This window comes from Myotis yumanensis, unplaced genomic scaffold (genome assembly GCF_028538775.1).
Source record: "Myotis yumanensis isolate MYYU_CA2020_CCGP unplaced genomic scaffold, mMyoYum1.0.hap1 SCAF_10, whole genome shotgun sequence".
NCBI classification, from domain to species: Eukaryota; Metazoa; Chordata; class Mammalia; order Chiroptera; family Vespertilionidae; genus Myotis; species Myotis yumanensis.
The window spans coordinates 53,380,489-53,395,781 of record NW_027223761.1 but is presented as its reverse complement, the minus strand read 5'-3'; the positions used below and the strand labels follow the sequence as shown (position 1 = coordinate 53,395,781).

Here is a 15,293-nt window from a genome sequence, read left to right as displayed (position 1 = left end):
GCTGACATTTAAAATATGTATTTTGGAAAAAAAAAGGCATTTAAAAGGAATAAAAGATGGAGCTTGGGTCTGTTCTGGAAACTTTAAGTGATCTTGGATAGCACGTAGGGCTAACCCCGTCCAGGACAGCATTAAAAACCATCAGAGGTATGGGCCTTAGACCTTGGGCCACTCTCAGCTGCTTACTTCATTACTTCTTACCATTGGCCTTCCTGGTTCCTCTGCCAGGCATCATTATCATTGCATGGTGGTTTACTCCTGGGGGCAGTGCAATCCCGGTAGGCACCTTTGGAAACGTTTGATCATGTTTTGTTTGTTGCAATGCCTGGGGAAAGCTCCTGGCCTATCATAGAAGAGTCCTGGGGTTCTATGTAACCAGAAAAGTATGGGACAACATGCACAATTGTCTGCCCATGATGCCAGTAGCATCCCCACTCAGAAATACTGCATCTCTTGAATTGCACTCCAGTTTTGGGATGGCTAAGCTGGCTCTTGTCTTTGGACAGGTTATTGATCCCGGATTCTTACAGTGTGCTTCAGCCAAGGTTAGTAATTGGCCTGTGGTCTCCCTCACTTGGCTTCAGCCTGAGCAGATAAGAGTATTTGGCAAAGCGAAATTCAGAAGCCTGCCTTAGTGTGCCCCATTCTCTCCTGTTGCTGACCAGGTGAATTAACCTTTAGGCAGGTTTACAGATACCTGTTTGCCCTAGGCTTCCAGCTGCAAAAGTGAAAATTTACACCAGGTAAGGAAAGTGAATGTTAGTGTCATTTTTTATTTATTTATTGCTCTTACACTGCCTCCAAACAGAAGAGACTGAAAAACATCTGTGCTGGCTGATATTGTAAAGGTCAGTGTTGCTAGGGTGCCTAGACTACCACGTCTATATAAAGAATATGGAGAAGATTCTGGACTGATGTATCAAATAGCTTTTTACTTTTTCATAAAGGTTTAAGTCACTTATGGGAAATAAGGAGGCTTGGTAATAAAAATATATAAGTGTTAGTTCAAGGGATAGCACGAAAGAACATAGAAAAAAGTTCTGAAAACCTGAGAAATAGGAGAGCTAAAGGAGAAATTGACAGATGTGACAAGCAAATTGTGTATTCGTCAGTTAATTAGGAATCTGAGGTTTATCATCACACCCTGATCTACTTTGAGAAACTGGTTATCATTCATCTCATTTTAGGGTAAAGCAAAAAAAGAGAAATATCAAAAAAGTATATTCAGTTTTTATCTAGTCCATAAAACAAAAGTACAGCTTTGATATGGTTTACATCTACTTACAACATCCCCCAGATCAGTATTTTAAAACATTTATTAAAAACAATTCTGATGTGCCTGGCCAGAGTGGCTCAGTGGTTGAGCCAACCTATGAACCAGGAGGTCACGGTTCGATTCCCAGTCAGGGCATATGCCGGATTGCGGGCTTGATCTCCAGTGTGCAATATGCAGGAAGCAGCTGATCAGTGATTCTCTCTCAACATTGATGTTTCTACCTCTTTCTGAAATAAATAAAAATATATTTAAAAAATAAAAGCAATTCTGATGTAAAAAACTATTGCAAACTCTTTTTCCAGATTTTTATTAAAACATTGTCTACAAGTAAGAGTCTCCAGAACCAAAGGCATGCTGAATGTCTGAAATCATGTCTACAATTACCTCCAGAAATGACTTTCCACAGCAAAATGCAGAAAAATCAAAGTTGAACCACTTTCTTTTAACCTCCTCAATTGGATTTAAAAAAAAATGAAGTGCTGAAAATCTTGGAAGTGAATAGCACATTATTATCTTATTTGAGTTTTTCAAATTATAGCTGGGCATGTTTTCAAAATCAAGTCTTGTACTATTGTCAGGAAGGGATACTAGGAAGAAAGGTCAAGAGAAAGGTCATATTGGACACATTCATCTCCAGGGCAGATCAGCAGGTACCTTCTAATTTTTGTTGTTCCTAACCTAACTTATGTGCTAACACCACTAGGATAGTTTGAAGATCTGATAACAAGTTTATTTATTTCAATTGGTTGCAATATGCTGCTCTTTTATTTTTTGATGTGTTCTCACATTTCTCATAACTTTTATTTACAATTACATCTGGCCCACCAAATATAAGCTCCATTAGCCTTTTGTCTCTGCAACTCTAGTATCTAGCAATGTGCCTTGACTAATATTAGGTGCTCACTAAGTGCTTTTTGGATAAATGAGTAAATTAACTACTCATTTTCTTAATTAACCATTTTACACCACAAGTTCATACTTAGTAAATTGAGAGTTTGAGCCATAATCCGTTTTTATTTGTGTTCTCCTCAAAGCCAACCAATGCCAGTGCATCAAGCATTTTGAACACTCTTGAGTACTATAGGGGAAAATTAAATTTAAAATTTAACTATACCCATGACCTCAGTTTTTTTAGATTTTCTGCATTGGAATAAAGACGTATCATGGCTCAAGTACTTGTTACATGGGAAATAGGATTTATGTTTCACTATTCATTAGTTCAGGAAATCATCATTTATATGATAAGCATCTTCAAGGCAATATACTTATCCTTTAATCCTTTTATATTTATGCAACCTGAAAAGATGGAAATATACCTTTCAAAAAACTCAGGCTGTTTCAGCCTTAAAGGCACGTGCCATTTAATTGGCTGGGCTGAGGGTCGACTGACATAGGAAGGGATTTTGAAATGTCGCCATTTTAATGTCTACATGTTTCAATAGGGATTCACAGTTGAAATTGATTGATGTTTTGAGTGAGCTCTCAGTTCTATGGAAGGCAGCCTTCATCATAGGCTGGGGTGAGCCGATTCTGCCGTCTGCTGACTTTTTCCTGTTTATTTCCTTAGTCAGACTTGGGTGCTCTTGGTGCAGCCTTATAGTGATTTATTTCTCCTATAAGTATTTGCCCTCTCCTGGGTGATCCATTTCTGCTCCACTCATTCTTAGCCACTATGATTACTGTATCATCTTCATCCCAAGTGATTCATAGTATGGTTCTTGTCCTTTGAACAAAAACAACACATCACTTCATAGTACTCTTCTTATTTTCAGCTTGCTTGTTAGAAGCCTTTGAAGTGGATTGTTTTCCTAGGCTGTCAGTGATTTGAAATTTTTGTAGACACATCTGTTAGTATAAATTATGCTAGACTGGGGTTTTTTGTCAATTGAATACCAGAATTCACTAGTACATGAAAGAAGTTGGAATTAGAAGGAACTTGATATCATTCACACTTGGATTGAATGTATTCTGTACCTATATTGTATTTTCAACCAAAGTATATTTTGAAATAGATATAACACTTTATAATATGTTAGATAACATATAACATACTTTGAAGCTTGATTATGGTATCATATGAATCAGCAATAAATAATGATACTGACAATGAATATTCTCAACCCAATACTTTTCTTCACATGAACAGATCTACTTCCTAACTTCCATATCCCAAAACCACATGGTCCTTCCCTAACTAGATTGGAAGTGTACTTACCCTCTTACCCTGCTTTTTCCCATCTTTATCATTAGAAAATACACACACACACACACACACACACACACACACAATCAGTTTTCCTCCAAAGAGCCCTCACGAACCACTATGTTCTAAATGCATAAGCTTTATTGCCCTTCTAAACTATTGCCTAGTGACATATAATTGTCCCGAGCTATCAATACGTTATGCATTTCTGAAAGCCAAGAGTTATTTTATGCTTCTTAATAGTCCAAAGTGTCAAATATTTCACTTTTGGGGGGGCACTCAGTAACTATTTGATTTTTAATTGAACTAGAAATTTCATCCTTGTGAGGTAGTAGGTGTTTTATGGAGTCCTTAAAGGAATGACCTATCTTTGCTGATTCACTTATGGCCATTTTGGTGACTGACAGAGACCCAGAGGAGCTCTGGACTGTCACAGCAATCAGACATAGAGCCCAAGGGGAACAAACATTTTACAACTGTAGTTTTCTGGAGGGTTCATCCTTAATACTTTGTGTGAAGCTCCACATTCATACTGATTAGCAGAGAAGAGCTAGTAATTCATATTTTACTAATTTAACCCAACCTCAAAACCACACACTGAGTTTTGCCCCCAGTCTCTGGAAAAACGAGAATTCTAGTCTTTGCTGTGTTACTGAAGGACAAATATTAGGCTTTAGCATGATGAACCCATCTTTGAAGCAGGAAGTCAAAGTAGAAAAGAGGATCATCATGTCTTCCTCCAATTCACTATAGAAAATCTTGACCTTTGGCTAATTTGCTATACTATAGTTTCCCTTTGAAAGGATTCTTCATTTCCATAATGATTGGGTACAATATATTTCTTATTGTCCAAAATAATGAGCTGGCAGCTTGCTATATTAAAAAGAGCTACTATATTAGCTCTATATTCTTGTAAGTTGCTTAACTTCTCTTATTTTCAGGAACTTCATCTGCAGATCTAAAGAATGGAGTTCTAGGAAATATGAAGGAGCAATTTTAAAAAAAGAATGAAATTCATGTGAAAATGAAATTATGAGTTTTTATACTACTTTCATTGAAATCCAATTGTTCCTCTGTTAGATTCTATATGAGAACAATGAGAGAAAGCAGATACTACAAGGGGCATAGGGCTGCTTGGTAGGAGAAATGAAGATCTTGATGTTGATAGATGATGAAGTATCATCAGTGATGCCCCTCCCTCAGGAGCTCCAGTATTCATGTTGGGTTCAAAGCCCTAGAGTTCTTTTTTTAAAAAATATATTTTTATTGAGAGAAAGGGGGAGGGAGAGAGAGAAAGATAGAAATATCAATGACAAGAGAATCATTGATCAGCGGCCTCTTGCACACCCCTCACTGGGATTGAGCCCGCAACCTGGACACGTGCCTTTGGCCAGAATGAAACCCGGGACCCTTCAGTCCACAGGCCGACGCTCTATCCACTGAACCAACCAGCTTAGGGCCTAGAGTTCTTAGTATTCCATTTAGTCATCCTCTCCCAAGGTGAAATCATTCACATCCATGAAATCAGTTATCATTTATTTACTGATTACCCCAAATGTGTATCTCCTACCAAAATCTCTATTCAGAACTGCTGATCTTCATATCCAACTGCCTTCTCCACATTTTAACTTTAATGCCTTATAGGAACATCAAACCAATGTATCCAGAATGGAGTTTATGATTTTCTGCTTGATAAATCCACTTCCCGTGTTCCCCATATGAGGGATTGGCCCCATCATTTGACCTTTGTCATGACAGATACCATGACTCATTTTTTTCTCTCACCACCTTTCACATATCAGTCAATTTTAACTCCTAAATATTTCTTAAAAGTGTCCTTTTCTCTCCATTTCCGTGGCTATCACTCTAATTCACCCATCATCATCTCTCATGTCAACTGCTGACTGATATCCCCACATCAATTTGGTCCTTGCCAATCATATTTCACACAGAAGCCAGAGTGAGATTTGTAAGTGACAGACTGATCACAATTTGTCCCTGCTTAATATTTGTTGATAGCATTCCATTTTTTATATACTGTATAATCTTTAATGATAGCCCACAAAATGCTGGGTGATCACCTCCTGCCAGCCTTATCTTATGCCAATCCCTTTCTCCCTCCTTGCACTACAGCCTCACTGCCTTTTCTCTCATTTGCTTCAATATATCGTTTCTTCCAATAATGGATTTTTTGCACATGCTTTTTTGTTTTATCTGGAATATTCTCCTAAGGATTTTCTTCTCTTATTCTATTGTCACCTTAATTCACACATTTTCAAAAGTAGCCTTCCTTGATGCTATGAACTGAATTATGTTCTTCCACCCCTTCCTGAAATTCATATGTTGAAGTCTCTTATGATGGTATTTGGAGATGGGCCTTTGGGAGGTAATTAGGTTTAGATGAGGTCACAAGGATTAGGCCCTCATGATGGGCTGAATGCCCTTAAATAACTCACTCTAAGAAAATTAATCTCTATTTTGTAAGTCTCCTAGTCTGTGGTATTTTGTTTTGGCAGCCTGAGCCAACTAATATACATAACTAGCCACAAACTAGTCAGGATTCCCTTTTATACATTCTTGGAGTCCTTTATAGTTTTCTCTGTTAGACTTTAAGGCTGGAGAGGCTAAGGACAAGTTTGTTGAACATTGCTATAGTTCTAGCTCCCAGCTCAGTATCTGACATATAAAAAGGTATGTTAAATGATATTTGCATGTAATACAATTACTGTGATGTTCAGCAGTCCCTACAAACAAATATAACTTTCTAGTTTGGTCCATATCCATTTTCTAAAATCTCATCACAAAGGGGTATCCCTTATTAGAATTATTTTATCTACTGATAGCTCATGTGCCTGATGCCACAACAATCTTTTTGTTATTAGTGGGGTGCACTCTGTGTCCCCACCTGTTACTGGTAGTAATGGAGTTCTTGGGGTGCTACTGGGAAAAAAAATTTCCTGAGGCCCCCACAGGAGGATGGGATTTTGTGGAAAGCTTTATTGATGATGTAAAATTAAGGGAGTTCCCTTCCAAGGTCCCATCTCCCTCCATCTTGTCATGGAAAAAGTCCAGTCTTGACTTCAGCGGGGCTAGGATTAAGCCACTCCATATTGAAGTCCAGTCCAGTCCAGCATCTGGCTACATTACCTTGTGTTCCCAGCTGGAGTCCATTGCATGTTGGGTCCACATGGCCATGGGCCATGCAGCTGTTTGAGACCACATGGCAGCTAGCACATGGGTGAGTATAGGCCACAGAGCAAGAGAACAAGAACCATTTCTCTGGGGATTATAAACAGGAGCTTAACCCATTGACCCTTCAGGATTTCACATGCATGCAGTGGCTTTAGCCCCTCGCCAATGATCTTTTTCCCAGGTTAGAGTGACAGGCAAGCACCTTCCTGAATCAACCTGACTTCACTGCAAAATGTGTCCATCTTCCCCCAGTGCTTTGCAGGGAATTGCCATTGATTCCCTGGGGAGTGGGAAGTTGTAACTTCCTGGTGAAGTTGCCCAGATGACCATGCTTATAATATCTGCTCCTCCCTTTGTTTTTCTTCCTATGTTAATTTCATTATGAATTTCATCAGGGCTTTTGTTACTAGGAAAAATGGTAGAAGAGGGCAAGGTTTAGCTTTCTCTAGGATTTTTCTTCTCTGTGTCTTTACTTGTGCTTTGACACTCTCTTTGAGCTTTTTATGCAAGGTCGTTAAAGTGAAGGATAGTATCTTTGGGATTTGACTATCATGATAATATTATCCAGCTGCTTATCTTATAGACTATCATTATACTATTGGTCATCCCTGGGTTGTCAGTTGAGCTGATAACTTTATTCAGATAAGGGACACTTGGCTTATCCATAAAACCATTCAGATTCAAGTGAGAGCATTTGGCTTATCCATAACATTGTTCAGATTCATGTTATTCTTTTCAGGAAAGATCTTTTAGGAGCACAAAGACTGCATGTTGTTCAATAGACCTCAACACCTTTTTGGAAAATTCTAGGGAAAAGAGCTATAGCTTTATTGAGGTTGACAAAGTTTTTGAGTAACAACCAGGATTGAGAAACCCTTTGGTCCTCTTACATAGAAATGGTGTAAGTCAGGGGTGGAGAACTTTCTTTCTGCTAAAAGCCATTTGGATATTTATGACATCATTTGCTGACCATACAACATTATCAACTTAAAAATTAGCTTGCTATATTTGGTCAAACATTTAATTAACTCACCCTTAATGCCTTGGCAGGGCCAGACCAAATCATTTTATGGGCCTTATATCGCCTGAGGGCCAGATGTTCCTCACTCCTGGAGCGATGCACAATGATAAGGCATTTTATGCTTAAAGCTCTAACTTGGCGGCTCTTTTAAGGCAGCCAGATGAATTACTGCAAATTTAGTGGTTTAAAACAACACACATTTATCTTAAATTTCTACAGATCAGAAGTCCCCCAAAAATGTCAGAGGAATGAAAAACACTGTCAGCACAGCTGCATTGCTTTTAAAGATTCCTGAAAAGACTGTTTCCAGCTTCTAGGGGCGACTTGCAGTCCTAAATTTGTACCTCATTTTTCTGCCTTCAGAATGCTCCACTCCAGCTTCCACTTCTACCTTAACATCCCCTCTTCCGACTCTGACAAGCTCATCTCCCTCTTATAATTACTCTTGTGATTTCATTCAGCTCACCTGGATAATCCGAGATAATGATAGTTTTCTCATGCAAAGCTCCTTAACTTAAGCACATCTACAAAGTCCCTTTTGCCATGTAAGGCAAGATATTCAAAGGTTCTGGGGATTACTACATGGATACTTTTGTGTGGGGTGGGGTGACATTATTCTATTTATTATAGTGAAATAGATAAAATAACAGTGTATTTCAAAAAACAATCAGACAAGATTTAAATCTAGAAGCAAAAGTTATAGTGTTTCATCTTTTATTGTTTTGTGTGTGTGTGTCTTACTGAAGGTCTTGATTTTCCCACATAAAATGCCATCTACATATTGCAGCTGCTTATTATCAGCCTCCTTAATTAAGCTCCTATGTTTGTGAAAGATAATCATTTGTTAGCTTAAGTTAGATCTCTGATCTAATGGAATTTACCTTGTGAGACTGTAAGGAGAGTAAGATGGCTTAAGAATGTGAGATTATGCATTTCATACTTACATGTGAAATTCTGGCATATGATAGCTCACTGAAAAAGCAATAAAAATTAGAGGGAACTAAATATAATCCAATTCAACCTTCAATATAAACTTAAATGTTATCTTTTTTTGTGAACTCATTGCTGACCTCGCTGGATAGGACTAGGTACTGCTTCCACTTCGCTATGATAGCATGATGTGCATACCTATTATAGCCTTTACCACATGGATGTGTTCATCTGTTTACATGACTGGATCCCAAACCTGTAAGATCTCCAGGGCGAGGACTGTGCTCTGTTTTTCTTAGTACTAATGCTGCCTGATACAGTGCCTCACATGTATCTTGTGTTTTACTGATGCTTTTTGCCTATTTGACATTTCTTTGCTGGATCACTTGCAGCATTGACTGAGGAACACAGTGACACTGGTTGAAAGAGTTTAGATGAATCTATAAAAATCTACTTCCATCCCTGGGAAAGCAAATCTGATCACATGCCCCTAGCAGTGATGGGTCAGTAGCAATATTTGCCAGAACAAAGCAGATTTTAACTCATGATCAGATCAGGACTAGCACACAGCCACAGATTCAAGAGTCTGATAAAGACAAGAAGTAAGCCTTTATAAGAGAATATAAGCATTTTAGTGAGATTTAAACTATTGCATTACCTGAGTAGAATAGATCTAAACAAACTATTGGAAATGTAATTCTATAGCTAGGTTTAGGGTATATGAATCTAATAAACCTTTCTATCCTACCAGGAATCTTTAAGCTCAATCATTGTCCCTTTCAGTTTGCTTTTTTACAAATTAAAAAATCTCAGTTTTATTTCTTTTTTAATATATATTAAGGCATAATTGATATGTGAAGTTGCTCATATTTACCATATACATTTTGATGAATTTGGCCATATGCATGCACTATCTTCACAATCAAACTACTTAACATATCCATCACCTCCAAAAATCCCCTTGTGCTCCTGAGTGTAGGTGTGTGCGCTCCTGTGCCTGTGTGTGTGTGTGTCGTGCTAAGAACACAATGTGAACTTTATCTTTTCAACATATTTTATAATGAATAATTCTATATTGTTAACTATAACCTTTTAACATATTTTATTGTGCACAATACTGTATTGTTGACTATAAGTACTACATTGTACAATGGATCTCTAGAACTTAATTGTTTATACCCATGATCATGAACTCCCCATTTCCCCTCTCCCAACCCCTTGCAACCACAATTCTATTGTGTGCTTCTATTAGTTTAGCTCTATGTTAGATACCTAATATAAGTGGGATCTTGCAGTACTTGTCCTTCTGTGACTGGCTTATTTCATTTAGCCTAATGTCTGCCAGGTTCATTTATGTTGTCGCATGTGGCAGGATTTCCTTCATTTTTAAGGCTAATATCCCATTTTGTGTATATGCCACATTTTATGTATCCATTCATCTGTTGATGGACATTGTGTTATTTACATGCTTTGGCTATGGTGAATATTGATACAATGATCATGAAGGTGCAGATAACTCTTCCATAACCTGATTTTATTTCTACTTAATAACTAGCTTCAGTGTTTTGGTTATTTAGCAACCATCTCATAGTTTCTTCAAGCTCCACTAGAGCTTTCTAGAAGTTTGAACTTAAATGAAAACATTTTAATGTGTTACTGGTAAGTGCTCCTTGAACTCCCAGAATCCGGGTAAGAGGATTTTAAGCCACTGTCTTTAATGGCTCTCCCTACCACATCAGCAGATGTTTTCAAGAAGTCCTGAGAATACCACCATCAGTGATTGCCAACACTGACTCAGCGTCAGAATCCCTTGTGATGCTTTATAGAAACAAAAGTCTAGGAAAGCACCTGAGATCTTTATTTGGGAAGTCTGGAGAAAAGCCTGATTAGTTTGCAAAAGTCCATGGAAAATTCTGATGTATAGCTAGTGTTGGAAATGTATGCGTAAGTTCAAGCATGGAGTGAGGTGTTCCAAAACTGAGAGGAGAGAACAGTATGAAGAGGCAGGTCTGAGGCAGAGGGTACTCCAGCTCACATGTTCACCAAACTTTTTCCCATATGGTTAACTGTGACTGTCAATGGAATCCATTGTGTATTCAATGCCAGTGCATTTTTCAAGATGATGATTAAATGAAATAATGAATATAATGAACCTGGAATAGTTTTTCTTCATAACAGATTCTGAGTAAATATTGGTTTACTTCTTTGTTTGTTTGATTATTTTTTGTTTGTTTTTTGGTCAGCTTGGGTCACCTCTAGAATAGACTCTTCTATCTGGGGCATGGCTCTTCTCATCCTACTTCCCAGGCTCCCCTTTCTCCAACAATTCCTAAAACATTGCTGTCCTCAGGTCTCACTATACTCCATCCATTCTCCTTGGGTGATATAATTCTTCATAGTATGCTTGAAATTATACTAAGGACTTAAATATTTATATGTCAACCTTGAGGGCATATATGCAACCCATAGTTTACAAGTATAAAATTAACCTAAGTGTATTTCCATCAAAATCTCTATTTCTATCAAAATCTCTATTGTCATTGTACTTTTTTTTTAGTGATCCAAACAATAAACCTGGAAACCTTCCTACCCTCCTCCCACTCCTCCTCTCTCACACCCAACTCTCATATGTTCTACTTGTTTAATTAAGGAACTTGAAACTAGAAGTTCCCTCTCTCCTTTCCCTCCCCTACTGCCTTGGTTTACACTCACGGCATCTCACATAGAAATACTGCAGTAGTATCTTTAAGATTCTCCCTGCCACCCAGCTCACAATCTATTCTGTCTGTTGTTGAGAGTATTCTTCCTAAAACATAAATCTAATCATGAGATTCTCCTGGACTCTCCTCCGATACTTAAATTATTTTCCATTTCCATAACATAAAGTCTCAAACTCCTTGATTGGCATATGAAACCCTACAAGTTTTGGTCTCTCTCTCTTTTTTTAAAATACATTTTTATCGATTTCAAAGAGAGGAAGGGAGAGGGAGAGAGAGACTGAAACATCAATGATGAGAGAGAATCATTTATTGGCTGCCTCCTGCATGCCTCCTACTGGGGATCAAGCCCACAACCAAGGCATGTGCCCTTGACTGGAATCAAACCTGGGACCCTTCAGTCTGCAGGCCGAGGCTCTATCCACTGAGCCAAACTGGATAAGGCTGGTCTCTTTTTTATACCCCTCCTGATTTATGTGTTTTCTCAATACTCATTCTAGGTATTCTGAACTCTGCACATCCTTGAATTCCTGAGGCTGTTTCATATTCCCACACCACTGTGCCTCTCACTGATCTGTGAGCTGGTTGTGCCTGCCATGCCTCTCCCTGAACACCTGAAGAACACTTTCTCATCGTCCAGAGTTATTTTACAGCCACCTATTCATAAGATTCCATTCTTCAGCGGAATTGAGTGTTTCCATTTCCGTGCTGTCGCTGTGCCACATTTTTTGACAAAAGTGACTGACTGTATAAGTGTAGGGAAAGTGCCATATGTAATTAAGTCTTGGTTTTCTGATTAGTATAATTTTCTCTTTTTTACTATCCTGATCTGAAACTATGCATCTCCACCAGCATTTTTCCAAATACTTATCTTCTACCAAATTGCAGGGAATATTCCAAAATATCCTTAGTACTGAAATATCAAAATAAAATTCACAAAATAGATAAATTAGTGACTGATCATTTATGTTTGTTACCAAACACTGGCACCCACCTCTTTGTCAAGCAAGCATAGTGCTGGGCACTGGAGTTCAAAAGTTGGGAACTCACAGTCCCTCTTCTTGAAAGCATAGTCTAGAAGAAAAAATGGAGAAATTTGTTATACAAAATTATCCTATATAGTAAATAGCTAATATGCCAATTATCCCCTCGGGAGTTCCACCAACCAGGAGTTCTACAACTTGCTTTGAGGTACGCTGACCACCAGGGGTTGGTGTGGAATGAAGGAGGGCCCCAGCTGGCAGCTGGGGGAAGGAAAGCCCTGGCTGGCAGCTGGAAGGCCCTGATTGTCCCTGATTGCTGGCCAGGCCTAGGGACCCTACCCGCGCACAGATTTCATGCACTGGGCCTCTAGTTTTTTATAATCTTTCCTTGCAGCAATTTTATCAGGAGCTTTTAGTGTATTTTTTTTATTAATATGGCATTCTTTCTGCATGCTTTCATTTGTATGTCAGATTTTTAAAATCTGTCACACTTAAAGATTCCATAGAAACACTTTTCCAAATTGAGGAAGGAGGAGTTTTCTTACCCATTTTAATTATATATGATTCATGCTTTCAGAGTTTTCCAGAGCCACACTGATTAAAAAACGACATCAAACAGGACTGTCTTAACCTTGTCAACTTGCCTGTGACACATGAAGGCACTAAAAGGCTCCGCCATCACATCCAGCTTCCATTAGGTGATGCTGGCTGCATCTGAAACCCTAAAATAGGACAAGCCTCTCACTGGGCAGGAGGCAGCACTGCAGACACCACAGGTTACTCATTAGACCGTCTAATGGCTATTCCATCCCATGAAGCCTAGAAGAAAAATAAGAGTGGTATCCATAACTTATCAGTCCAATTCCATACAGTGTGCACTGTGAGCAGATTAGAGAGAAGCCAGATGCAGAGAAATAGTGGTCTCACAGCAGTTATAACAAATAGCAAAGTGTAAACCTGGATGTGTAGTTTGCTCTTCCCTGTTCTTAGTTGTAACATTTCTCACAGTTGTCTTGTTTTCCTGCTCCCATCATTTAGGCAGCAGTAACCAAATGTTGGATTACCAAGTCATGGTCACCGGGACCTTATCTCCAGATGTAGGATCTGGAAGCTCATAGTATTGCCAGATATCACCCCCTTGGGTTACTTGAAAATACTTTTCTTCCTCTATATTCAGGCACTTTGCTTAGTAAATGATCTTTGAAGTCATTTCTTCTTTGACATATTGGCCACTTCCCTGAGCTACAGATTCCTTCTGTGAATGAATCATACAGTTCAATGTGGGAGGTCCATGTCTCCCCAGGCCCCCGCTGTGCTAAACCTGAGAAGTCTCTGCTTTTCAAATGTTTCAACTTTGGCAAACTCTTTGATTCCCCTCCAAAGTCCTCCTCCTGGCCTAGGGGATTTTTAGTCATGGAAGTGGGAAGCTTTGGGCTTTTCTCATTTTGTATCCCCCCAACCCATGGGGAATTCTTTTTGTTTCTCCAAGGAAGATACAAACTTTCAAAAGCCAAAAATTGAATCCTTGTTTGTTTGTTTGATTGATTGTTTTGGTGCCATTCCTCCTTCCTTGAGGCAATGAATGCAGTGACCTGGCTGAATGAGTGGGGCAAAAGCCAAAGGATATTAAAATATATGTATGTTTAAAAAGGCTTGTTTATTTATTTAAAATACTAGAGGCCAAGTGCACGGATTCGTGCACCAGTGGAGTCCCTCGGCCTGGCCTGCACCCTCTTGTAATCTAGGACCCCTCAGGGCATATCAGACTGCTGGTTTCAGCTTGATCCCCACAGGTCAGGTTGAGGGACCCCACTGGTGCACAAATCTGTGCACTGGGCCTCTAGTATGCATATAAGATCTTTGGTTAATCTCTTTTCACCCTCCCCCCTTCCTTCTGAGATTCATCAGTCTGTTCCATTTTTCCATGCCTGTGCATTGAGCATCTGCCCCCTGGTGGTTATTGAACATCAGGTCGAATGGTCGAATGGTCACTTAGGCTTTTATATATATAGATTTTTCTATCCCTGAAAACTGCTTGGTGAGCCTAGAATGTGAAAAAGAGATTTGATAACCTTATTGAATATTCTGTCTAGATCAGAAAGAGACCTAATAAAACTTCCCTGCTCCATAAGCCTAGAAAATCCTCAGTAACCATGACAGTGACCTGTCTTCTATGATCATTATTGGACAAGGCACTCACAACTTTTCCTGCGTTTACTCCCTTGCTTTTGATGCATCTGCCTTCTAAAGATTTGCCAGACTTCTTGCTGCCCATATTAGTCCCAAAGATGCCTACCTCTCTTCCTATTAAGTAATAGTATAATTACTACTTTGTGTTTGTCAGGTTTCTTTAATTCCTTGCTTGTCTTCTATGAATTTTATATTTTTAATTGAATTTATTGGGGTGACATTTGTTAATACAATAATATAGGTTTCAGGTGTACAATTCTATAATACATCATCTGTATATTGCAGTGGTGGTGAACCTTTTGAGCTCGGCGTGTCAGCATTTTGAAAAACCCTAACTTAACTCTTGTGCCGTGTCACATATAGAAATTTTTTGATATTTGCAACCATAATAAAACAAAGATTTATATTTTTGATATCTATTTTATATATTTAAATTCCTTTTAACAAAGAAAAATCTACCAAAAAAATGAGTTAGTGTGTCACCTCTGACACCTGTATATTGTATTGTGTGTTCACCATATAATACAAGTCTCCTTTCATCACCAATTATTCCCCTTTACCTTCTTCTTCTTCCCTTGCCACCATTCCCTCTGGTAATCACCATACTGTTGTCTATGACTATGAGTTCGTGTTTTATCCTTAATTCCTTCACCTTTTTCACGCAGCCCCCCCAACATCCCTCCCCTCTCACAGTTGTGAGTTTATTTCTATTTTGTTTGTTAGTTTCTTTTGTCCATTAGATTCTACATATAAGTGAAATCATATGATACTTGTCTTTCTC

The 15,293-nt window shown here is 38.6% G+C and overlaps 1 protein-coding gene across 7 annotated transcripts in view; it reads left to right on the top strand.

Moving 5' to 3' along the window:
• DLG2 (discs large MAGUK scaffold protein 2) overlaps window positions 1-15,293 on the top strand; it is a 1,989,136-nt gene that overhangs the window by 644,196 nt on the left and 1,329,647 nt on the right. The gene's annotated exons all lie outside the window — the stretch shown is intronic.